This window comes from Panthera pardus, unplaced genomic scaffold, assembly GCF_024362965.1.
Source record: "Panthera pardus isolate Hobbes unplaced genomic scaffold, ASM2436296v1 HiC_scaffold_18, whole genome shotgun sequence".
In the NCBI taxonomy this organism is placed as follows: domain Eukaryota; kingdom Metazoa; phylum Chordata; class Mammalia; order Carnivora; family Felidae; genus Panthera; species Panthera pardus.
Window position 1 is genome coordinate 30,755,166 of NW_026526743.1, and position 26,075 is coordinate 30,781,240.

The window sequence follows — 26,075 nt, forward strand, 5'->3', positions numbered from 1 at the left end:
AGAGTCTGGAACCTGCTTTGGATTCTGTGTTTCCCTCTCTCTTTCTACCCCTTCCCCACTTGTGCGCTCTCTCTCTCACCCCCGCCAAAATAAGCTTTTTTAAAAAGAGTGTGAAAGCATTAATGTAATGTTTCTTTTTAAAAAAGGAAATTAGAAGTTTTTATTTTACGTTTACTTAATCCTTCAATGCTCTTCCTTGCTTTGTGAAGATCCAAGTATCTGATCTATATCGCTTTCTTTCTCTCTAAAGAACTTATTTTCATATTTCTTGCAGTGCAGTCTACTGGCACGAATTATCTCAATTTTATTTTTTTAAATACTTAACTTTTCTTTCTTTTTTAAGTTTATTTATTTGAGAGAGAGAGAGAGAGAGACAGACAGAGAGAGACAGAGAGAGAGAGAGTGAGCAGGAGAAGGGCAAAGAGAGGGAGAGACAGAATCCCAAGCAGGCTCTGCACAGCACAGAGCCTGATGCAGGGCTCAACTCCTAAAAGGTGAGATCATGACCTGAGCCGAGATCAAGAATCGGATGGTTAACTGACTAAGCCACGGAGGCACCCCACAAATGACCTCAATTTTAGTTTATCTGAGAAATACTTTATTTTTCCTTCACTTCTGAAGGATAATTTCACAGGATTCAGAATCTTTGGTTGATAACTTTTTTATCTCAACACATTAAATATTTCGCTCTCTTCTTGTTTGCATGGTTTCTCGGAAGAACACAGATATAATTCTTATCTTTGTTCCTCTTATAAGCATGATTTTTTTTTTCCTCTGTCTTCTTTCAGGATTTTTTCTTTATCTTTGATTTGTTGTAGTTTGAAAAATGGCATACTCAGGTGTAGTTTTTTTGGTATTTATGCTGCTTGGTGTTCTCTGAGATTCCTGGATCTGTAGTTTGGTGTCTGACATTTATTTAGGGAAATGCTCAGTCATCAAATATTTCTTCTTTTCCTTCTCTCTTTTTTCTCCTTCTGGTATTCCCGTTATGTATATGTTATAACTTTTATACTTGTCCCACAGTCCTTGGATATTTGTTCTGGGGTTTTGGTTTTCGGCCTCTTTTCTCCTTGCTTTTTAGTCTTCAAGATCTATTGACATATCCTCAAGCTCGGAGATGATTTCTTCCAGCCAAATTCCAAGTGGTAATAAGCCCATCAAAGTAATAAGCCCATTTTTCATTTATGTTATGGTGGGTTTTTGTTTTCGTTTTTTTATCTCCAGCATTTCTTTTTGGTTCTTTCTTAGGATTTCCACCCCTCTTCTTACATTGTCCATCTGTTCTCGCATGCTGTTTATTTTATCCACCAGAGCTCTTACCATATTGGTCATAGCTGTTTTAAATTCCCAATCTGATAATTCCAACATCCCTGCCATGTCTGGTTCTGATGCCTGCTCTGTCTTTCCAAATCGTGTAGAGATTTTTCCTTCTTCTTTTAGTATGCTTTGTAGTTTTTCTTGATAACCAGACATCATGTATGAGGTAAAAAAGGAACTGTTGTAAATAGGTTTTTAGTCATGTGACAGTAAGGCGTGGAGAGAGGGGAATCATTTTATAGTCCTATGACTACATCTCAGTCATAGTATATGTACTGTCAAAGCAAGCACTAGATCTCAATCTTTTAGTGATGTTATGCCACTGAACTATGTGAACTTCACAAATGTTTCTCAGGCTTTTTTTCCTTCCCCTTTGAGTGGGACAGGATGGCTAGCATGGGCTGGAGTGTTTCCCTTCTCCCAAGTGGAAGGCTAGAACTGACTGGCATTGGGTATTTCACTTCCCCAAGTCAGTTAGGCTCTGGTAACACCCCAACAGGTTAGGTTCTGGTCAGCCAGTTTCCCCTGAGGGTACACTGGCCAACAGAGTACTCTGGCACATTTCAAAATGGTTCCTTTCCTCCCTCCCCCCTACAAGAAGCATGAGGGGATTATTTTTTTTCTCTGATATTTACTCTGAGAACCTAATTGAGTTCTTGGAGGTAAAACTCATGAAGTGGGAGGGTCCCCAATAACTGACTTCCTCTAAAGTTGTTTTTTTAAGTTTATTTATTTATTTTGAGAAAGAGTGAGAGAGAGACAGAGAGCAGGGGGGAGAGGGAGAGAATCTCAAGCAGGTCTGACACAGGGCTCAAACCCACGAACCATGAGATCATGACCTGATCTAAAATCAAGAGTCAGGGGGCGCCTGGGTGGCGCAGTCGGTTAAGCGTCCGACTTCAGCCAGGTCACGATCTCGCGGTCTGTGAGTTCGAGCTTCGCGTCAGGCTCTGGGCTGATGGCTCAGAGCCTGGAGCCTGTTTCCGATTCTGTGTCTCCCTCTCTCTCTGTCCCTCCCCCGTTCATGCTCTGTCTCTCTCTGTCCCAAAAATAAATAAACGTTGAAAAAAACAAAATAAAAAAATAAAAAAAATAAATAAAATCAAGAGTCGGATGTTTAACTGACTGAGCCATGCAGGTACCTCTTTCCTCTAGAGTTTTTTTAACTTTCAGGTCTGCCCACATTGAGCCTCAACAACTCATCAATTATAAGTTCAGGTTTTCCTTCCCCAGCACTGGTTTCCAAGGCAGCTTCCATCCATAAGTCTCTCCTCCAGGTAAGCTGTGACTCCCTGTGTAAGCCGTGGCTCTTTGCAGCTGCAGCTCTGTATCCACCCCTCTTCTGCATCCAGAGAGTTGTTGATTTTTCAGTCTTTTTTGGTTTTTACTTGTGGTTAAGACAGAGTGGCACCTTTCAAACCCCTTGCATGTGGAACTGGAAACCGGAAGTTTACATTACTTTTAATGAGAAAAAAATTAATTTCATGGAGTAATAGAGAATTTCAGCCATTTCATCAGCATAATGAGGGTGTTTTCTCATGGTTTCGTTGGGTGCTGTTGGGAGTTAGGAAGAGGATGGGGTCACAGAGTTTTCCCAAAAAGATTCAGAGGAAGAAAAGAAGTATCAGGAAGTTGTTTGAGATTTTCAAACAATCTTTTTTTCAAAGTCTCAGTTTTGATGCTCAATTTTTTTGCTGCTACTGCTTGATTCAAGATGTTACCCAGTCCCTGGGCACAGTGACATTTCCTGTTTACCCTTTCAAAATATGACAGGGATGGGAGGACACAGGCAAACTCTCTGGGCAGAAACCAATTGGCCATGGAGTCCAGAAAGGGTCCGGTGGAATTACCCTTTTATGGGAAGAACTTGTCCTGATTATCTTCCAGCCCTCCCACCAGCCCAACCACAACACTCCCCCACAACACACACACACACACACACACACACACACACACACACACTGGGAAAAGCCTGACTTGAGTCTCTCCATCATAGATGATGCTCTCAAGGTGAGCTGAATGCATGAACATGACACATTCTTATCACACTCAGTGGCTAGTGACAGCCATAGTGTGGAGAGTGACAAAAACTCTCTCTTTGACCTAACTAATCAGACTCCTCCAAGCCCTCAAGTCCTGACCGTGGGTTCTGTCATTGTCCATTTAGTCCAGTTTTAGCAAGAATCTTGCTTGGTTAGTTTAGCAAAAATCCCCCACTCACTCTTGATATCTGATCAAATTACTCAACCCTCACTCTTAACACCCTTGTCTGCATTCAGCAAACAAGGGTGCTTATTGATTCAGTCAAACAAGAATCTCCCCAGCCTTGATGTTTCCTCTTTTACCCATCCACTAATCCTTACCTTACTACTTGGCAATAAATTTCCACTTGTCTTTGGTATATTCAGAGTTGAACCTGATCTTTCTCTCCTACTATAAAACCCCACTGTAATGGTCCCCCGAGTAAGTCTGCCTTCCCACCTTTAACAAGCATCATGAATAATTTTCTCCTTAACAAGAGGAAAAGGAATGAGGCTTCTCCAAATCAAGAGAGTGAGCCATGCATACCTTGGAGAAACCCCAAGTGTGATTCAGAAACACACCTCTTACCCTTCCCCAAGCCCAAGAATCCATCCCGCCTCCTAGAATTCACTGACATCACTCTCTTTAGAGTCGTCTACGCTAAGAAAGCCAGTGAGATCGTAGTGGTTGTATTGCTTTGCCAGGGCTCCCATAACAAAGTACCAAAAACTGGGCAGCTTAAAACAACAGAAATTCATTCTCAGTTCTGGGAACTACAAGTCCAAATTAAGAGCTATATTCCCCCTGAAGCTTCTAGGAAAGAATCCTTCCATGCTTCTTCCAGCTTCTGGCGGCTCCAGACGTTCCTTGGCTTGTGACAGGATCACTCCAGCTTCCACCTCCATCTTCCCCCGCCCCCACACCCCGTGTCTCTGAATCCAAATCCTCCTCTCCTTTCTCTCATGAAGACAACAGTCATCAGATGTAAGGCCCACTCTAATTCGGTATGACCTCATCTTAACTTGATTATGTTTTCAACCCCCATTTCCAGATAAGATTACATTCTGAGGTTCCAGGTGGACCTCAATTTTGGGAGGACACTATTCAATCCACTACCATGGTTAAACCATGGTCCCTAGAGTTCAGATCCTTACCCTGCCATTAACCAGTTGGATGAATTTGAGCAATTCAGCCAAGCCTCATAAATGTCTCACCCATAATGTGTGAATTTTACCTGCCTTATGGAGCTATTATAAACAGCAAATTAAATAATATTTGTAAAGTCTTTGAGCACAGTGCCTGGCACTTGGTAAGGGCTCCACGCATGGAAGCCATTGATTGTTACCTACATCTGTCTGACCTTTTGTCCCTCTCTTGTTTTTTTGTGGCTTTTCCAGCCCACTGCCCTTTAAATCTTGTTTTTTTCCAGAGATCTTCCATTGATAGGTGCTCTTCTGCTATAGAAAGGTCCTCCCCTCAGGGTATCTGTGTGTGAGGGGAGGGTTCTGGGAGCTAATCTACTCCCGGGCTTTAACTGAAAGTGTTCTGATGACTCTGTTGGGAGGAAAACTTTACCTCTCCCAACTTGGGTCCAGTGGTTGGGGGCCTGAAAATAAATTCATTTATTCATTCATTCAATTTTATTTTTTGAGAGAGAGAGAGCCTGCAACCCAGAGAGGGAGAGAGAATCCCAAGCCGGATCCACACCCAACCCAGAGCCTGAGCAGGTGCTTGATCTCACAAACCATGAGATCATGACCTGACCCGAAATCAAAATCTGGACGCTTAATCCCTGAGCCACCCAGGCACCCTGGGCCTGCAAATTTAAATTAAAAAAAAAAAAAAAATACAGGGGCGATTGGGTTGCTCACTCGGTTAAGCATTTGACTTCAGCTCAGTCATGATCTCACAGTTCATGAGTTTGAGCCCCATGTAGGGCTCTGTGCTGACAGCTCAGAGCCTGGAGTCTGCTTCAGATTCTGTGTCTCTCTCTCTCTCCGCCCCTCCCTTGCTCACACTCTGTCTCTCTCAAAAATAAATAAACATTAAAAAATATGTATGTATGAAAAATAAAATTAAATAATAAAATTAAATTCAATTTTAAAAAATACATGCTGGGGCACCTGGCTGGCTCAGCCAGTTGAGCCTCTGACTTCGGCTCAGGTCATGATCTCACAGTTGGTGGGTTCGAGCCCCACATCAGACTCTGTGCTATCAGCACAGAGCCTGGAGCCTGCTTCAGATTCTGTCTCCCATTCTCTCTGCCCCTCCCAAACTCATACTCTGTCTCTCTCTGTCTCTCAAAAATAAATAAACATTATAAAAATGAAATAAATAAATAAAAATAAAAAAATACAGGTTAACAGGGGCACTTTGGTGGCTCAGTCGGTCAAGCAGCCAACTCTTGGTTTGGGCTCGGGTCATGATCTCAAGGTTCATGGGTTTGAGCCCCATGTCGGGCTCTGTACCGACAGCGTGAAGCCTGCTTGGGATTCTATCTCTCTCTATCTGCCTTCTCTCCCTGCTTGTACTTTCTCTCTCTCAAAAATAAATTAATAAACATTAAAATCTTTTTTAAAAAATACAGATTAGATTAAAAAATTGTATTTAAAAAATACAATTTACTTTCACATTTACATGCAGGCAAGCTCCCATTGATGGAAAAGTCATGGAAAGAAAAGGTGTATGGATACCAATTTTTTTTTAAAAAAGTGTTTTTTTAGGGCTTCAGTGAGAGAGTATGGAAGTTTCAATTGGGCTCTTTGATGTTAATGAGAATGGACAATCTGTCTTCTTGGCAAACAAATTTTCAGGACACTCCCAAGGAGGGGAGTTAACAGCAGCTGTATTTTCAGAAGGCTAAGCTTTAGACAATAAGGGAAGTTCAGATAAGAATTCAGAGGCACCTGGCTGGCTTAGACAGTGCAGCATGTGGCCCTTGATCTCTCGGGGTCGCAGGTTCAAGCCCTAGATCGGGTGTAGAAATGACTTAAAAATTAAAAACATAATAATTTTTTTAAAAAAAGATTTCTGGGGCGCCTGGGTGGCTCAGTCGGTTAAGCGGCCGACTTCGGCTCAGGTCATGATCTCGCGGTCCATGAGTTCGAGCCCCGAGTTGGGCTCTGTGCTGACAGCTCAGAGCCTGGAGCCTGTTTCAGATTCTGTGTCTCCCTCTCTCTGACCCTCCCCTGTTCATGATCTGTCTCTCTCTGTCTCAAAAATAAAATAAAAACGTTTTAAAAAATTTAAAAAAAAAAAAAGATTTCTTGGAGCACCTGGGTGGCTCAATAAGTTAAGCATCAACTTCAGCTCAGGTCATGATCTCACAGCTCGTGAGTTCAAGCCCCACATAGGGCTCTGTGCTGACAGCTCAGAGCCTGGAGCCTGCTTCAGATTCTGTGTCTCCCTCTCTCTCTGCCCCTCCCCCACTCATGTTCTGTCTCTCTCTCACTCTCTCAAAAATAAACATTAAAAATATGATAAAATAAAATAAAAAGGTTTCTTTCTGCATTTTTCTGTGTTCAAATGTTTTCACTTCAAAACAATCTTGGGGCACCTGGGTGGCTCAGTCAGCTAAGTGTCTGACTCTTGATTTCAGCTCAGATCATGATCTCATGGTTTGTGAGTTTGAGCCCCACATCAGGCTCTGTGCTGACAGTGCAGAGCCTGCTTGAGATTTTCTGTCCCCTTCTGTGCCACTCCCCTGCTTGCTCTGTCTCAAAATAAATAAATAAACTTTAAAAATAAATAAAAATAAATGAGTAAATCTTTATACTAACCAAAAGGGTTCCCACAACTCCCAAATAAATTCTCCAAATCTCAGCCCCCAGCCAAACTGCCGGGTTTTAGCTTTGTCCTTGACAACTAAAAGACCTGGGTAAATTATTTAATTCTCTGTGCTTTAATCTGTAAAGAGAGGATAGGGTAGTTGTAAGGATTGAGTGAAACCTATATGTAAAGCATTTGGAACAATGCCCAGACGTAGTTAAAGTGATATAAATGTTTGCTATTTTTTTAATTGAGGTAAAACTGACACATAACATTATATTCATTTCAGTCGTACAACATAATGATTCAATACACACACACACACACACACACACACACATATATATATATATCATGAAATGATCACCGCGATAAGTCTAGTTAAATTAGTCATTATTTATTATTAAATTATTAATAATTTATTATTATTAAATTAGTTATTACTTTTGTCACAGGAGCATCTTAAGCTCTACCCTTGCAACACTCAGGTCCTCACCCTCCCTCTAGACCTATCTCTCCTCCCAGAATCCCTTTCTTATATTGTGGCACCATCACCCCAGCAGGAACTTTGACTCCTCTCGCTCTCTCAGCCCCGAAGAAAAGTCAATCACCAAAGCTGGCTGATTTTACCCCCTAAATATTTCTTTAAAAAAACAAAAACAAAAAGCATTTATTTATTTTTGAGACAGAGAGGGATAGAGTGTAAGTGGGGAGGGGCAGAGAGAGAGGGAGACACAGAATCTGAGGCAGGCTCCACGCTCTGAGCCCTTCACTGGATCTCTTTTGTGTCAGAGTAGATTATTGTTTAGCAAAGAATTTGCTCCCGCACCCTCCATGCAAAAGGATACTTCCTTGAACTCAAGTCTCTTATGCGCCTGTAGTTTGTCACGTGAACACTCCTCAGGTAGCCTGATCACCTGAATCACAGTGACCCACACACACAAGAGCAAGGAGAGAAAGTTTATGCGTATGTGCCACTGAGATTTTGTGGCTGGTTGCAACATTGCAATTAATAGTAACAGCTACCAAATGTATCTTTCTTAGTTCAGGCAATTGTCTTCTAACTTGTATTCTCGCTTCTAGCTTTACCCCTCTCACCAGCTCCCAAGTTACTTCACCTAATATGCAAATTTGAGTTGATGGAATGTACTCAGAACTCTTCAAAAAGGACAGAAGCCAAATTCAAACCATTCTCAGCAAGAAAAAAAAGTGAAAATATATTGTCTTGTGTTAATCATCTAGGGATAGTATTAGCTTCTAGCTCCGATGGATCCAGTTGCCCAAACAAGTTCCTCAGGACTAAGTCTCCACCTGTCTCCGCCCCAATCTCCTCTATGGCTTAATTCTCAGGGAGGCCTCTCCCAGTGGCAGAAACATGCCACTGAGAGACTCCAGACTTAAATCCTACAATTTTATTAACTCCAAAAGAAAGTGGATACTTCTTTGCTAATTACTTCAACAAAAAATCTAGACTGGTTTGGATCAGATGACCGTCCCTGAACAAATCACTTTGACCAGGTACAAGCAGTGCTCAGCCTGGAGACTGAGAATAAATCGTGCAAACTAAGAGTGGAAAGAAAAGGGTCCTACACAGGGAAAAGATGGGCTTTGTTACCAGAAGGCAGGATACCAAGCAGTCAAAAGCAGTCGATGTCCAGCATCGTTCTTCTGCCCAAAGTCCTTTGGTGGACTCCTCATCGGCATCAGGATGAACTCTCAGCCTCTTGATATAAAATACAAGGCCCTCCATGACCTGATCCTTTTTACATGTCAAGCTTCACCCCCCTGTTACTGTCTCACATGCCCTTCAGGCTCCCACAACACTGTACATCATGCCCCAGGCAGCCTCCAATCTTGGCTCATACATTCATCCCCCCTTCTCCTGAAACACCCATCTTCTCTCTCTAGCTAATTCCTACTTACTCTTGAAGGCTCAACTCAGGCCTCACCTGGGCTGGAAAGATTCTCTGGACCACGTTGTTCCAGGCTACGCTCCCACAAAGACACACTTCAACTTTTTATTAACACCAAGGAGTTTGGCATAGAGCAGTATGAGCTGGCATAGAGCACCCAGTAACTGCTAAATTAATGGACGAATAAAGAAAGAAATGAATGAATGACTGATAGTAAAGAGTAGAAACCCAGTAAGTATTTCCTTAATAAATGAATGTGGTTTGAAATGGGAAAGTTATTGCCTCATATAACTGGAAAATCCCAGGAAGAGCTAAATGGATAGATAGATAGACTGATAGACCAATAGATGGATAGATAGATAGATAGATAGATAGATAGATAGATAGATGAGTGGATTGGATGGAATGGATGGGTGGAAGGAAGGAAAGAAGGAAAGCTGGGTGGAAAGACACGTGGATAGGTAAGTTGTCTAGTAAACAAAATCCTCCTCTTCCAGTAGTTCAGGAAATGGGCCGGAGCAATGGCTTTCAAGTGATGGGCAGAGTCTATGCAGACCTGTCTTTCAAAAGGTTAAAGTTATGTCCGAAAGGACCTAAATCTGATCACTTTCACCAGGCACTTGATCACTCACAGGGAGACAGATGAGTGATACCGGTTCCCATGGAATAATTGGAACGTCTTTAAAAAGAAATGGGGTCGGGGCGCCTGGGTGGCTCAGTCGGTTAAGCGGCCGACTTCGGCTCAGGTCATGATCTCGCGGTCCGTGAGTTCGAGCCCCGTGTCGGGCTCTGTGCTGACAGCTCAGAGCCTGGAGCCTGTTTCAGATTCTGTGTCTCCCTCTCTCTGACCCTCCCCTGTTCATGCTCTGTCTCTCCCTGTCTCAAAAAAAAAAAAAAAAAAAAAAAAGTTAAAAAAAATTAAAAAAAAAAAAAAAGAAATGGGGCGCTTTTTCCCATTACAGATAAACTTCCTGGCAAAATGCAGCATGTCTGTGACAACGGAAGATGGTTGAAGAATCTTGTCTTTACAAACCCTCAGGGGCGCCCCGGTGGCTCAGTTGGTTAAGCATCCAACTTCAGTTCAGGTCAGGAGCTCATGGTTGGTGAGTTCAAGCCCCGCACGGGGCTCTGTGCTGACAGCTCAGAGCCCCGAGACTGCTTCGGATTCTGTGTCTCCCTCTCTCTCTGCCCCTCCCCCGCTCATGCTCTGTCTCTCAAAAATAAATAAATGTTAAAAGAAATAAAAGAAATAAAAGCCCTCAGAGGTCTTGAATTTAATGAACTGAGCATTTTGCACAATCCCAGGAGGAAATAAACAAACCATCCCGTTTCTGAACTTCTAAGAAGCTGGAGCCTCCCTCCTTGATTTGGTAAGAAGCCTAAATTGGAGTCCCACCTCTCAGTAGGACGAGCACCACCCAGCCTCAAACCTCACCACCAGCTGAGAATTTTTTCCAGGAGTCCTGAGGGTGCACCATGAGCAGCTTTTTCCCAAACAAAGCTGTTTTGCAGGGTGAATTTCCATTAGGAAGGAGGAGGGAGGAAAACAGTATTTTCTAAAAAAAAAAAAAAAAAATTGAAAGCAGTTACCCATAGTTTGGCCTATCCCCAGTAAGCTGTAGAAAGAGGCCCCAAACTTCCGGATCCCCAGCTGCAAGCCCAGGCCTGTTTCCTGGCCCACTGAAAGTTTACCACCCTCTGGGACCGAGCAGGGCCCTGGGCCAGCTGCTGAGGCCCCATCCCTCCTGCACTGTCTTTGGAAGATATCAGGCTCTGCTGAAGCAAAAGGAACCTTTAGTCATCAATTTCAGACTGAATTGCTTTACTTCTTATCCTTCCTTCTTTTCCTTCTCTTTAGCCTGGTTGCCTTCTCATCTCAGAAGAATCCCGTTCGGGTTCTGAGGTTTCTATGGCCGAAAAGAAGGGTCATTTCCAATAGCTCACAATCTCTCTCTCTCTCCTTTCTCTCTCTCCCCCTCACTCTCCCATCTCCCTCCTCCTCCCCACCTACCCCCACTCCCCAGCACCACGTGTGTAAGAACAAAAGCCCCTCCAGGCATCATCACCGCACCTGCAATGCAGCGACACCTAGCGGACCAGCTGCCTACTTCTTCACGGGCAGGTCCATCCAGATGAGGGAAGAGAAATGGTCCCCACTCTGCACGGGCTGTCGTGGAACTTGGATTTCCGTGGATGCACACAGGAAAGACCCTCCACATTATTTGTGTTTTTTTAAATATAATTTATTGTCAAATTGGCTTCCATACAACACCCAGTGCTCATCCCAACAAGTGCCCTCCTCAATGCCCTTCCCCCACCCGTCCCAACCACCCTCAGTTTGTTCTCTGTATTTAAGAGTCTCTGGTGGTTTGCCTCCCTCCCTCTCTGTTTGTAACTATTTTTCCCCTTCGCTTCCCCCATGAAGACCCTCCACTTTAAAACAGGACGGCGGTGATGAACAGCATGAATTCAGGAGCCACACTGTTGGACTTCAATTCTGGGTCCTGCCCTCTCCTGAATGGCCAAGCTCAGGCAAGTGAACTAATTAACCTCTTGGTACCTCGACTGTCTCATCTCTAAAATGGGAGCAGTTGTGCTAGTCACAGTAAAGCGCCCCGGTAAACTTGTCTGCACGGCGCTCGGCACAAAGAGAAGACGCTATAGCCCCTCGCCTCGCTTCGGTTTCACAGAGTTACACCCACCCCTTCCGGCCAGCCGGCCCTCTACTCTCACATCCCCAGTCCCGTCTTTCAGATGTGTTCTGTCACCATTTATTTGCAAACACGTCCATTTGATTTCAAATTAAAATACTTTTGCATGAAAAACAAAGCACGCGGCGGGGTTGGTGCGGGGTGGGGAGGGAGAAAGGCTGACAGGCATGTTAGTAAACAGCGAAATATTTTTGAGGGCTGGGTACAGATAGCTCAGATGCTAGAAGGTCCAAACTGACAGACTTCTGATACGAGGAGACGAAGGGATATCCGCAGAGGGGCATTTTTCTGGGGACTAAACAGCGAGGCACAAGCACCCTCCTCCTCCCTTCTCACCAGCACTCCAGGCTCCACTTCCTGGATGACCAGGCCTCGCTGCCTTCCATTCACCCCCATCACAGTCTGATCCTGATCGTTCCCATAATTCATTAACAACTCTCCCAGTTAAATATTAAATTATTCATACAAACAGTGTGGAGTGAGCCAGGCGAAAACGGCCCTGCTGGGGATGTTGGCGATCCAGCCAGCTCTCAAAGAAAAGGAGAGAAAAGAGAGCAAGCGTGAGGCAGGCCGGGGGTCCCTGGACAGTCACAGCTCGGCAAGCACATAGATGTTCCCTGGATCCAGGACCACCTGCCACCGAGGCTGTGAGAAAGTCCCACGATGTGTGAAGGCTGCTTTTGTCCTCTCCACGGAGAGCTGGGCAAACGGGATTCCTCACAGCTCCAGAGGGCCAAGCCTGAGGAGGGTACCTGGTGAAGGCAGAGCTTTCTCGGGACAGGGCTCGTGTCGGGTTTCATGGGCCAAAGGCAGTTCCGGGAAGGAGGTGAGGGTCCAGCCCCACTCTAGACGAGAGCATCTCGGCTCTTGGGCGCAGGGCCCCCATCCTTCGCTGAGGTGTCTTTGCCATAGGCCGCCTCAGTGCCAGCCTCCGGATCCGGCTCTTCCCCCGCGGGCTGCCCTCCGGGTTTCTGGGACGCCCCCACCACCTTGGTGCTCTTGCTCGTGTGGCACCCCATGTCACGTGGGGGCAGAGGGCCCGTGCTCTGGGCTGTTCTGAGGAGGGTCTGGGCTGCGGCCACGGCTGCAGGGCCAGAGTTAAATAACCCTTCGTCAGAGCACCGTTGAAAGAGAGATGGTGGGGTTTCTATGGTCACAGGGAGAGGCCGAGTCTAATCTGCATAATAAACCCCTTACCCCCATCCCAGAGGTCCGCCCTCCCTGCCAACGCAGCTAGTTCCCATTCATCTCACCGGAAGAATTCCCTTTGTTAACCCTCAACTTCTTTACACGTTATAACCCCCCACCTAGTTACCTGTAAACAGCAGCCTGGGTCTCCACACACAAAGCAAGCCCTGTTACTCCGCAACTAGCTGTGACCTTCTTCCACGTCCGGGGTCACATTCAGTTCCAGGACTCACAGACCCCCTGCTTGGAGACCATCCCCTACCTCTGAATGCCAGCTCCACCCAGTGTTAAAGAATGGGGAGTCCTCAGACCATAGACTCCAGGGGTTACCCAAACATGTAATTGAAAGAAATAGCAAGTCGTGTGCTACCCTGGGCCAAGCAAAGTTTACATTCGTCATCTTGCTTAGTCCTCACAACAAACCTAAGAGGCAGGTTATGTTATTTAAACATCATTTAACAGATGGAGATACTGAGACACAGAGATAGTGAGTAATTTATGTAAGGCCAGAGCTGGGATTTGAACCCAACTCATCTGGATTCCAGCGTCTCTATCACTGTGCTAATGGTATCTATTTTTTTAATTTTAATTTTTTAATATTTATTTGTGGTTTGGTTTTTTTTTTTTTTTGAGAGAGAGAGACAGACAGAATGTGAGTGGGGGAGGGGCAGAGAGCGAGGGAGACACAGAATTTGAAGCAGGCTCCAGAGAGCCTGATGCAGGGCTGGAACTCATGAACCACGAGATCATGACCTGAGCTGAAGCCAGAAGCTCAACAGACTGAGCCACCCAGGTGCCCGCCCCTGTTTACTTATTTTTGAGAGAAACTGAGACAGAGCATGAGTAGGGGAGGGGCAGAAAGAGAGAGAGACACAGAATCCGAAGCAGGCTCCAGGCTCTGAGCCGTCAGCACAGGTGCTTACCTGCCTGAGCGAGCCACCCAGGCGCCCCGAATCGTATCTATTTTAAAGACTCCATCAGGCCATCTTCACACACCATCCTAGACATCATCATTTTGTAAACCAGTCGTAGCTTTTTTAATCTGAAACACACAAGTAAAGGTTTTCAAAGTGATGAATTTTGGGGGTGATGGTGGAGTGCTCCAAAGCCCATGGCCAAGAAAGAATTCTTAAAGACGTCTTTGGTGCATAAAGGTGATTTTATTAAAGCACGGGGACATGGGCAGAAAGAGCTGCACGGGGGTTGTGATGGGTAACTGATTATATACCCTCAGGTTGGGAGGGGGGTTAGGGATAGAGTAAGCCTCTAAAGAATTTTGGAAGCAAGGTCTCCAAGACCTTGAGGGGCTGGCTGCTGCTAGGAAAATGCCATTTACTACCAGTTAGTAAAAATCTCAGTCATGAGACCCTTCAGATGTTTATCAGGGGGCCATAAGCTTGGAGTATGATTGCCAGCATATATCCTGGGGGATTTGAGATAAAGGAAGTTTCCAAAGAAATTTTTACGCGTTAAAGTAGACTTACAGGATCCTGGGCAGTGGGGGGGAGGGGGGTCAGGATAATGTTAAGCCAGGATTTCCTTTCGCCCCTAGCAAAGTGTCATCATGGAAGCAGCTGAGATCCTAGGGAAAGGTCACTCTGCCGGTTTCAAGGACTTCTCAGTGGGCTGTGGGCAGTAAGGGAATTTAATTTTTCATCCGCCTTCTTTTCCCACATCACCATGGCAAGCACTTAAAACCCTTTCCTTTGTTTTTGGGTATCCAGGAGTGTCCAAGGGATATCACACATATCCCACCTGGGGGCAGGGGGTGCTGTTGGTCTGTACTTTGCCCTCAGCTTGCCCCACGCTCCCTCATCAGAAGCTGTGAGTGAACGATCTCAGATGTAATGCTTCTTGAGTGGAGCCTCACATGGTATGGAACTGAGGTTAGCCACTCCAGTGCTCTATATGTTTTTTTAAGTTTATTTATTTTTGAGAGAGAGATAGAGCAAGCAGGGGGGTGGGAGCAGGCAGAGAGAGAGGGAGAGAGGGGATCTCAAGCAGGCTCCATGCTGTCAGCACAGAGCTCAACCCAGGGCTCCAACTCACGAACCGTGAGATCATGAACTGAGCCAAAATCAAGAGTTGGACGCTTAACCTCCTGAGCCACCCAGGCGCCCGTCTATATTTTTTTTTAAATGTTTATTTATTTTTGAGAGGGGGGTAGGGGCAGAGAGAGAAGGGGACAGAGACGGGGGCAGAGAGGGAGGGCGGGGACAGAGGGGGACAGAGAACCCAAAGCTTGCTGCTGCAGAGCCCGATATGGGGCTCGAACCCATGAACCATGAGATCGTCACCTGAGCCAAAGCCGGACACTCAACCCACTGAGCCACGCAAGCCCCCCAGCGCTCTATATTACTCCTAGTTTATTTTTGATCACCTAGCCTTTCCTTTTCCTAAATCTAAAAGGAGCCTGATAATCCTGACCCAACTCCTAGGAAGCTGGAAAAAGGATCAAGCGGGTCTGTGAAGTGGCTTTTCAGAGAAGTACAAAATTTATTCTTTCTTGGGTTGGTGCTGAGCCCTTCAAAAGGACATCAGCTCCGTTGTGCTTATGGAGGGTGGATGCATGCTGGTCTCAGGCACATGACAGAGTCTTCTTGTTGACTCCTCATGATCAAATTGTCCTGTGGGGAAGTATCACTAATTCCACTTTAGAGTTGAAATAATTGAGTCCAGAGTGCCTTAGGTCACACGCCTGCACGCTCAGCAGCCAGCTCAGGGTGCTGCCTCCAAAGACTGTGACCTCCCCATCGCCTGCCCCTCCCACCCTTGCCCTCAGTGCCTCTGGTTAATACCATTCATCCTCCTGGACCTGAGCATTCAGTGATCTGCTTAAAGGTGGTACAACTGTCCATAAATCACCTTTCTTTGAATGAGCTTCTTGCCAACTGGGCTGGCAGAGAGATGATGAAACGATATGATGACATTGTTGATCTATCTCTCCCTATACGGGAGAGTACAGTTTGGGGGTGTCCGGGTGGAAGAGGGAGGTTTCATTTGCCTTCCAGTCAAGAGGCCCTAATTAAGGCAAGTCCTCATTGGATACTGGGATCCTAGGGGAACAATCCTTTTGTGAAGCCTCCAAATTAATCATGGCTAACCCAACTCAGCACAAGAGACAGGCCTCAAGGGCACCCAGGAGCCAGGTGTAACCCTCAGGTTGTGTTTGGGTTAGTTTAGAGGCGTGGTCAGCAAGAAATGAACCTGGTGAGAAGCCTTGTCCTGCCTGTGACCTCTTGCACCCAAAAGAGGTTACATAATTTGTGGGGCCCAGTGTAAAATTAAAATGTGGGTCCCTGGGTGGCTCAGTTGGTAAGTGTCTGACTCTCGATTTTGGCTCAGGTCATGATCTCACGGTTCATGATACGGAGCCCTCGTGGAGCCATGACAGTGGCAGAGCCTGCTTGGGATTCCCTCTCCCTCTCTCTCTCCCTCTCTCTCTCTCTCTCCCCTCTCTGCCTCTCCCCTGCTCACACACTCCCACTCTCTCTCAAAATAAGTAAATAAAACATTTAAAAATAAATAAATAAGGGGCACCTGGGTGGCTCAGTCGGTTGAGCGTCCGACTTCGGCTCAGGTCATGATCTTGCAGTCCGTGAGCTCCGGCCCCGTGTCAGGCTCTGTGCTGACAGCTCAAAGCCTGGAGCCTGCTTCGAATTGTGGGTCTCCCTCTCTCTCTGCCCCTCCCCCACTCGTGCTCTGTCTCTCTCTCTCTCTCTCTGTCAAAAATAAACATTTAAAAAATTTATAAATAAATAAATAAAATGTGGATCCCTTGTTCAAAAATAATTGAGAATTTGGGGGCACCTGGGTGGCTCAGTCGGTTGAATGTCCAACTTCCCATTTCGGCTCAGGTTATGATCTCACAGCTCCTGAGATCGTGCCCTACCTGGGGCTCAGCACTGAATGTGGAACCTGCCTGGAACACACTCTCTCTCTCTCTCTCTCTCTCTCTCTCTCCCCCTCCCCCACTTGCACATGGTCTCTTTCTCTCTAAAACTAACTAAATAAATAAAAATATGATAAAAATAAATGAATAAATAATAAAAATTATTAAGAATTTCAAGATGGTGACCGCAGGACTTTAAATGATGCACGGGGTTCCTGAAGCCAGCCCCGCTTCCTCAACTCGCTCAGAAATAGATTCACCTGCAATGAGGGCTATAATTTCCCAGACCACTAGCTGGCTCTGACTAGGGGACGTTGCCCTAGAGACAGAATGAGGCCAGAAGAAAGACAAGAAAAGAGAAATGGGGTATGGATGACCCAAAGATGGACAGGACTTCAGAAGGATACTTCCAAAATATTTTCAGCTTCAAACTGCTTCCTCGGCTATTACTACCTACAAAACATAGCACATGAAAAATATCAACACAAATAAAAGCTACCGACAATGTCCTATGTCTGCAAGGTTGCAGAGCCTCTGGTGTGGGGAATGCAAAAGGGTGCAGCCATTTGGGAAACCAGTTCGGCCGTTTCTTACAAAATTAATCATGTCACTTACCATAGAATATCTACCTGCATGAATCTGCTCAAGCTGCCATAACAAAATGCCACAAACGGGGTGGCTGAAACAATAGACATTTTCTCACAGTTCTGGAGGCTATAAGTCCATGCTCTAGGTGCTGGAAAACTTGATTTCTGGAGCTCTCTTCCTAGCCTTCCGATGACCTCCTTGATGCATTCTCACGTGTATGGCCTTTCCTTTGTGTTCACAAAGAGAGGAAGTCAAATTTACTGTATACTAAGTGAGGAAAATAAAAAAAAAAATTTTTTTTAAAGAATCATTCAAACAAAAAAACAAATAAAAACTGTTTGCCAGGGACCTAAGGGCTTATTTGTCGTCTGGTCCTAGTTCTGAAGATCACTGAAATCCTTTTTCTCCCATTTCTTACTCATTCAAACAAACAGATGAACCTGCCCCTAATTTAGCTCAACAGCTGTTTATTGAGTTACATGGTACAAAGTTCCTTTTTGGGTGTTGTATGGTTTCTAGAACCTTAGTGAATTGTACTTAAGGAGGCGTGAACATGGAGGCAGAGAGGGCTACATGCAGAGCATCACCTTACAGCTATGACTACAAGGTCAGAACAGTGGCCAGCCCAAGGCACCCTGCAGAAAGGGAGCTGGGGGCATAAGCACCCCAACCTACTCTCCCTCCTCCCTCTGGTCTCTCCCAGGGCTCTCACTGGCCAAACCCAACTAGAAGCCAGTGGGCAGAGAAGCCTTTGGTCTTGCCCATTTAGATCAACCTCCCAGAACTAAGACCAGGGTAGAGAACAGTAGAGAGCAGATGTGGAAAGGCAAACAGAGCACCATCTAGCACAACCCACATGCACCCTGCTCTAGAACGGCATTGAATCCGGTAGGGGAGGCAATATCTCCACAGGGAATTAAACTATGAGGTAAGCGCTTTGACACAGGGAAAAGGTTACACTGGAAAGAAGGAGTAGGGGAGGGCTTCCTTGAGCTATACCTAGAAGGATGAGCAGAATATTAGCTGGCAGAAGAGGGAGAGGTCATCGTGGCCAAAATGAAGAAATGCAAGTCCCTCCCTAGGAGTTCAGTTTAATTCACATTCACTTATGGAAAGACAGCTAATGGTCATGGTTAGAAGCGCCAGTTTCAGTATGAGAGAAATCTGGGATTGAATACTAACTCTACTGTGTACATGCTATGCGGTCTTGAGCAAGTTACTTAACTCTCTGGCTCTTGGTTTCCTGGACTTTGGGAAGCCAATGGGACTTGACTTGTCATAACATCTGGCAGGGTTTGTAGGCACAGTGCATGAGCAGAAAGAGACCAGACTTACTCCTGCCAATCATAGATACACTGTGACCCCAAAAGCCAAGCTGCCATTCAGTCCCACAGGGCCAGCCTGAGAAGACCAGGTGTCCTTCCTGGGATAGGCACCCAGCTCCTTTCCCCTTGGTCTCTTTAGCATTCCTGCCTCCTTCCTTCTCTACCCCTCCTTTGCCACCCTACCCATGCCCCTACTGCCCCCCTGTGTGGGTCCTTCCACTTTGGATTCTCACCCTCTTTAATGGAACATCACTCCGGAAGATAAATATGCCCTTTCCTACTAAAAGTAGCTTGTATCTCATAACATGTAATTATGAAATTATTTTTTAAAAACAAAAGAAAACAAAATTCTTCCTTTTTTTTTAAAGTAAATTTTCTGGAAGAAAGTTGCTTGCTTGCTTGCTTGCTTGCTTGCTTGCTTGCTTGCTTTCAGAAAGAGCACGTGAGCAGGGAAGAAGGGCAGAGGCAGAGAGGCAGAGAGGGAGAATCCCAGCCAGGCTCCGCTCTCAGCACAGAGCCCAACGCGAGGCTCAATCCCACGACCTTCAGATCATGACCTGAGCCAAAATCAAGAGTCTGATGCTCAACCTACTGAGCCACCCAAGCGCCCCCCAAAATTCTCCTTTTGAAGGAAAGCATGGACAGAGCAAGAGCACAAGAGGGATTAAAAACGAGAATGCTTTGTCCATCCTGTACCGTATCTAAAACACAGTGTCCAGCACGTAGTAGATGATCTCCAAACAGCAGCGAAATGCTCAGAGGCAAATATTCTGCAGTTGGGGAAATCCAAATAGAAGTCCTGGCCACCCCATTCGCTAACTCCTCCACCAAAGACAAATGACAACATGAGTCTCAGTTTCTTCATCTATAAAATGGGAAACCTAATAGTGCCTGCTTCACAGGATTGCTGAGAGATTTCCACGAAATAGCCCATCTGAAATTCTTAGCGCCAAAGCTATTGCCAATCATAATAATTATGATGATTATGGACACTACCTCTCCCTGTCAGAGGCTGTGCTGTCCCTCACAGAGACCACCGATGGAGAACCCATGCACACAACAGATCTGTGGGTAACTGCAGATTCCAAAACACTGCGATTGGTGGGGTGAGAAAAACTCCAGGAGGACCCAGAGGGGAAAGTCATTTAGAAAACCTTTAACCTCATCAGGTGATGCCCGACGTCAGAATCCCAGAGGTTGTAATCTAGGACTTTGCCCAGGCATGCTTTGGGGCACAGTGGGGTGAGGTGGGGGAGGGAGCTCTTGCTAGGACTGGGGAGAGAGAATGGCCTGGAAATGACTCAGAGGCACTTTAAAGCCAAAGAATGGGAAATGTCCCTGTCAGCACTTCTCTGACCGATTCACCTTCAACAAGGCATCAGCCTGCCATGTGCAAGCTGAGGCTGGGCCCTATCAGTCTCTCTCTGTCACACACACACACAGACACACACACACACACACACACACACACACACACACACACACACACACATCCTCTTGCCCTTCCAGGCAGTGCCCACAGGTGATACCTCCTTCTCCTCTTCCTCTGCCCTTGATGGTCACTTTGACCAGATTATATCAGGACAGAGAGGCCGAAGACACCTAGGGGGAGGGAGGGTTGGCACAGACCTCATTTTGACAAAGTGTCGCTAAATATTTCCACTGGTGATGTTATCTCCAAAAGTCTTCACACAGATAAATTGCCAGGATAAGATTAAGATATTTCCCATATAACTTTGTAAAACTTGTATCCGTCCCCCGTCCACTCTGCCTCTGGTGTGTGTGTGTGTGTGTGTGTGTGTGTGTGTGTGTGTGTATGCATATATGTGTATGTATATGTGTATGTGTGTACACACATGTGTGTACACACACACACACATATATATATACATATATATAAATGTGTGTGTATATATATAGTTCTTTTTGTCCAGAGGGGAAACTGAGGAACTGAGGCCCAGGGAGGTCAGGGGACCAGTACGTTCTGCGATCGTCTGGTTCCTCCTATTCCTCCCCCATCGCAGGCCGACTGCTTCATCCATCCATTCATCCACCCAGCCGGCCATTCATCCACCTGACCCCACTTCCCCCTGCGTGGCTGCTGTGGTCAGGTCCAGGGTCAGAAGAGGGTCAGGCTGAGGGTGAGGTTGAGGCACTTCACAGCCTTTCCCTGGAAGTGAGGAGGGGTAGGGTGGCTGCTGTGACTGGGGAAAGGCAAGGAATTCACTTTTCTGAGAACTAAGAAAGGTTCAAAGACAGGAATGGTGGAAGAGGAGAATGGACAGGTGGGCCAGGACCCGACCCGCTGGGCATTGTGGGCTGAGGTTAGGATCTTGGTCTCTATGGGGGCCAGTGGTGAGCCCTATGAGGGCTTGGAGCAGGAAGGGGAACATCAGAGGGTAGGGGGGGAACATGGAGGGTAGGGGGGGGGTTGGGAGGGGGTAGGAAGATGGGGGAGCCAGGGGGGCAGCTGCAACTTTGGGGTGGGGGCAAAGGACTGAGGGCTGGATCTAGAGACTGAAGATCTGAGGACACCCCAACCCCACCATTTCTCAGGAAGCCCACCTCTCCTCTTTGTCCTTCTGAGTTTGAAGGATTGATACCCCCACATGGGATGGATCTGTGCCTTCTTTGCGGGGGGAGATGCATGATCCCCCCCTCCCCAAATGTTAAGTACTTGGCCTATCTATCTTTCACCTTCTCCCCGGAACAAGTAAATTCACTCCCACAGCTATCACATCTTAACCCTGATGGCATAGGCTCTTGTGTCACCAACCCAGCCCTAAGATTCCTTCTGGGTGCCCCTAGGCAGAGACATCTTTCTGGAGCTCTGTATTTATTGTAAATCCTGTGCTTATCCCGTAAAGAGCTCAACTACACCGCACTGTGTTTCTGTGTGTGCCAAAAGTGTTGTGTTAACTTGTTGCATTAAATGTGAACTCAATGAGGACAGAGATTTTGGGGTGTTTTGTCCTTTATTGTATCCCTCATGTGTAGAAAGTGGCGCATTATAGGTGCTTAGTGAACATTTGCTGAGGGAAGAAATAAATGAAATGTAAACACTTTCAATAGTCCACCTTCTTTGTAACCCTTGGCAGGCCTTCGTAAAAAAATAATAAATACTGGAAGCGTGGGGGGTGGGGTGGGGAAGAGAGGTGGCCGAGGGTCTCCATTGCCCTCAAAAATCCTCACAGTGGGACTTCACTGGTCATTGCTTAATTACCAGCTAATTAGGTTTTCAGCCTGGGGCAATGTTACTTTCCCTCTCTCCCAGTCCCCCACTGACTAAGCAGTGGCTACGGGCATTTAGTGCCAGAGAATCAGGGAATGTCAGATCTCCTGCAGTACCAGGAGAGCCCCAACCAAAAAACGCCATTGGCACCCGGCCAAGAAAGATGACCTGGTTTGCCAACTCCTAAGGGACCTGACCGTGTCTCCCAAATCAACACAGGGTCTGACACGGACTAGATGTTTAATAAATGTCAGCCAAAGATATTGGAGGGACCAGGTAGGTGGGCGAGGGCGTGGAGGGGGTGGGGCCGTGGCGAGAAGAAAGGGTTGCCGAGAGGGTAAAGGCCTCCCTGCGCTTGAGAGAAACCCAGTCCCTTGCATCTTCAGGTGCTCCCAGAGTATTTTTTAAAAGAGGCTATGCCAAATTGGGATGTACCGAAAGCTTTCGGATGAAAAGAAAGATCCCTGAGTGCGGCCAGGAAAATCCCAGGATGGCTCCCAGGCCGGGAGGCAGGGCCTGGCTGCCCCGCCGTGCCCCCAAGGGGAAGTTCAGCAAGTTCAGGTCCCAGTGCGGGATCGGGAAGGAAGGTGGTCCCAGCCGGCCGGGACTTGCGCCCGGGACTCGCTGCGACCTGGAGAGCCGCCCACGTGGGCAGCGCGGCCGCATTTCCGCCCGGGCCGCGCTCCCACCTCCCGGCCGCGTCCCCCGCGCCGCCTCCGCGCGCCCACTAGGTGGCGCCTGCGCTCTAGTGGGCGCCTCTCCGGCGCAGGCGAAAGGCACCGCGGAGCCGGGCGGCGGAGCGAACCCGAGCCCCAGGGTTCCGGGGACTGGAGGGCAGCGCCGGCAGCCTAGGTAGGATTCCGGAGCCTCGGGCGTTTCCCCCGAGCCTCTGAGGTCGGGGTGGGCAGCGCGGCGGCCGCGGAGCCCCGCGCGCGGTCTGCACAGATGAGCGGAGAAGTCGGAGCGGCCACACGTGTTGTTGCCTAAGGGGACCCGGAGCCCCGCAGTCTCCAAGCTGGGCCTAGGGGCAGCGCAGAAGAGCAGGTCGCTGGCACGCGGACGTCCCCTACTAGCCTGTGCCTCTGGAAAGCGTGCCCGAGTCCCCGAAGGGCAAGTCCAAAGAGAAGAGAGTTACCCGTGACCAAGGCTACTTGAGCTTTGCAGCTGAGTACGGAAGCACCGTTCTCAAACTTGGTCGCACATTGGAAGCTCTTGGGGAGCATCCTGATGCCCCCGTAACACCCCCAGAGACTCAAAGGTAAGTGGTCTGGGTTGGGACCTGGGCATTTGGATATTTAAAAGCTTTTCAGGAGATTGCAACTAGCAGCTAAGTTTGAGGACTCTTGATCTAAGATTGCACAAAACCCAAGGACGTTTGTACATGCTGATTCTTCTTCTCCTCTCCCCTTCTCCTCCTCCTCCTTTTCCTCCTCCTCCTCCTCTTCCCTGCTTTTGAAGCAGGAAATATCTCCCCCTTTGAGCTGTCAAACCCAAGATAACAAACCAACACCTCCCCCTCCCAGTAGGACTGGTTCTGAAGGGGTTAAACAAAAAAATGGGCAGAGAACAGAAAGACACTGATGTGGAATGTGAGAGAAGACTCACCAGGGAGTCTTCCTCTTGATCCAGATCCCCTGGAAGTTCAGGGGCTGGCCAGAGCTGCCCCATCATTTGGTAAATGTCACTGAGCAGGCAGAGTAAGATCCCCTGTAGCTGATAAAAATGATCCCTTGTATTTAGGTAACAGCAAAGTGGTTACCAGCATGGGCTTGGAGTCCCCACAGTCAGCCCGTCCCTCAGGAATTCATGGAACCACTTGTAGCCTCAGTTTCCTCACCTGCAAAATGGGTATGATAGTGTAAAAACACGTAGACTTGTTGTGGGAATTATTAACAATTAAAGATAATGGGGGGGCGCCTGGGTGGCTCGTTCGGTTAAGCGTCCGACTTCAGCTCAGGTCATGATCTCGCGGTCCGTGAGTTCGAGCCCCACATCGGGCTCTGTGCTGACAGCTCAGAGCCTGGAGCCTGCTTCTGATTCTGTGTCTCCCTCTCTCTCTGCCCCTCCCCCGTTCATGCTCTGTCTCTCTCTGTCTCAAAAATAAATAAACGTTAAAAAAAAAAAATTTAACAATTAAAGATAATGGTTACTAAGGGCCTACCTGTGCCTGGTGCTTGCCAGCTTTCTGTGCATTGCCACATTCGACTCCTCATATGGCCCACAAGGTAGGACTATAATTACCCCCTATGATGGTTGAAGAAGCTGGGCCTCAGAAAGGCCAAAGAACTTGCTCAGGGTTATATAATTAGGAAGAGGCACATCCCTGGGAATCTGTCTCTAGGGCCCATGTGCGGAAGTAATCTGCTGTTTCCCTCATTGACTGAGAATGTGGACAAAACACTTAGCACAGGGCATCTCAGTGGCGCATTCCCATAAACAACAGTTATTGCTGCTGCCAGGAAAGCACTTTCACTGAATTGACTCATTCGTTCATTCACAATATATTTGTTATTGAGAGCCCACTATGTGCCAGGCAGTTTCCCAGATTCTAGAGCTAAAACAGTGAGTAAGAGGGAAGCCAAGTCTCTGTGAATTCACACTCCGCTGAATGAGGGAAATGGGAGAAAGTATCATGGATCCTCGTTTTTTTGCAGATTCTGTAGTCGCGAATCCCCCTACTCGCTGAAATGTATTTGTAACCCTGAAATCAATACCTGCAGCACTTTTGTGGTCATGCATGGACATGGGCAGAGTGGCAGAAAATTGGAGTTGCCCAACATGCACGTTCCCAGCTGAGGTCAAAACGAGGCAACGCTGTGCCTTCTGGTTTTAGCTCTCATACTGTAAACAGGTGTCCTCTTTGTGGTTTATTTTGTGCCATGTTTTCTGCATTTTTGTGCTTTTTCTGTTGGTTGGTGATTTCTGTTTAAAATCACCCCCAAGCATCATGCTCAAGTGCTGACTAATGCCCCTAAACACAAGAAGGTTGTGAGGTGCCTTACAGAGAAAATGTGTATTATTAGATAAGCTTTGTTCAGGCATGAGCTGTCCTGGGTTTGGCTGAGTTCAATATGAATGAATCAACAATATTTATTAAATAAGGTGTCTTTAAAAAGAAACACACATGGGGTGCCTGGTGGCTCAGTCAGTTAAGCGTCCGGACTTCAGCTCAGGTCATGATCTCATGGTTTGTGAGTTTGAGCCCCCGTGTCAGGCTCTGTGCTGACAGCTCAGAGCCTGGAGCCTGCCTCGGATTCTGTGTCTTCCCCTCTCTCCACCCCTCCCCTGCTCATGCTCTGTCTCTCTGTCTCTCAAAAATAAGTAAATGTTAAAAAATAAATAAATTTTAAAAGAAACACACATAAAACAAGGTTAGGTATTGATTGATCTGTTGATGAAAATGTGACCAGAGGCTCACAGAAACCTAACTTCGGTTTTTTTTTCCCCCTGGGAACAATGGTTCAGTATTTGCTAATTCCATATTCATGGCAAATTTACAGAACATAGCCGCTGCGAATAATGAGAATTGACTGAAATTACACATCACTGCACATGCAATGAAAGAATCAAGGTGGGGAGGCATACAGAAGGGGCCTGCCTTAGACTGGGTATCAGAAAGGTGTGAAGCAGCCAAGCACAGGATGAGGAAAAAGTGTTTAGGCAGAAAAAGTAGCATGTGCAAAGGCCCAGAGGTAGTCAGGAGCTTGGCAAGGTCAGGGAACTCAAGGAAAGCCAGTATGCAGGGAGTGTGGTAGGCAAATAGAACAGAAGTACGATAATGATAATATGCTGGAGACAGAGGTTGAGGCCAGGTGGCACTGTGTTTTGGGGACAGCTCTCATTTCATCCGATTAGCACAGTAATCCTGGCAGGCTGGGCAGGATGGTTTCCACTTCTGACAGATGATGAAATTGGTGTCCCATGCAGTTAAATACCTTGTCGTATGTTACACAGCTGGTGAGCAGCAAAACTACCTCCAGCACCTCCCTCTTAATCTGATGTTGAACAGACAGTTGATGAGAGATCTCAGGACACAGTCCTGGGCTGGAGATTTGGTTTGGTTTGGGGAGGGATCACTAACTAAGCGGTTGCAGAAGCCCTCAAGCATGGATGAAACTA

The 26,075-nt window shown here is 46.8% G+C and overlaps 1 protein-coding gene across 1 annotated transcript in view; it reads left to right on the forward strand.

Annotated features, from left to right (window-relative positions):
* Positions 1–22,753: 22,753 nt before the first annotated feature.
* The window catches only part of CHD9 (chromodomain helicase DNA binding protein 9), a 233,692-nt gene continuing 230,370 nt past the window's right edge, over positions 22,754–26,075 (forward strand). The window contains exon 1 of the mRNA XM_019455939.2: positions 22,754–23,214. The gene's annotated coding sequence lies outside the window, so the exon portion shown is untranslated. The remainder of the gene's footprint in view (positions 23,215–26,075) is intronic.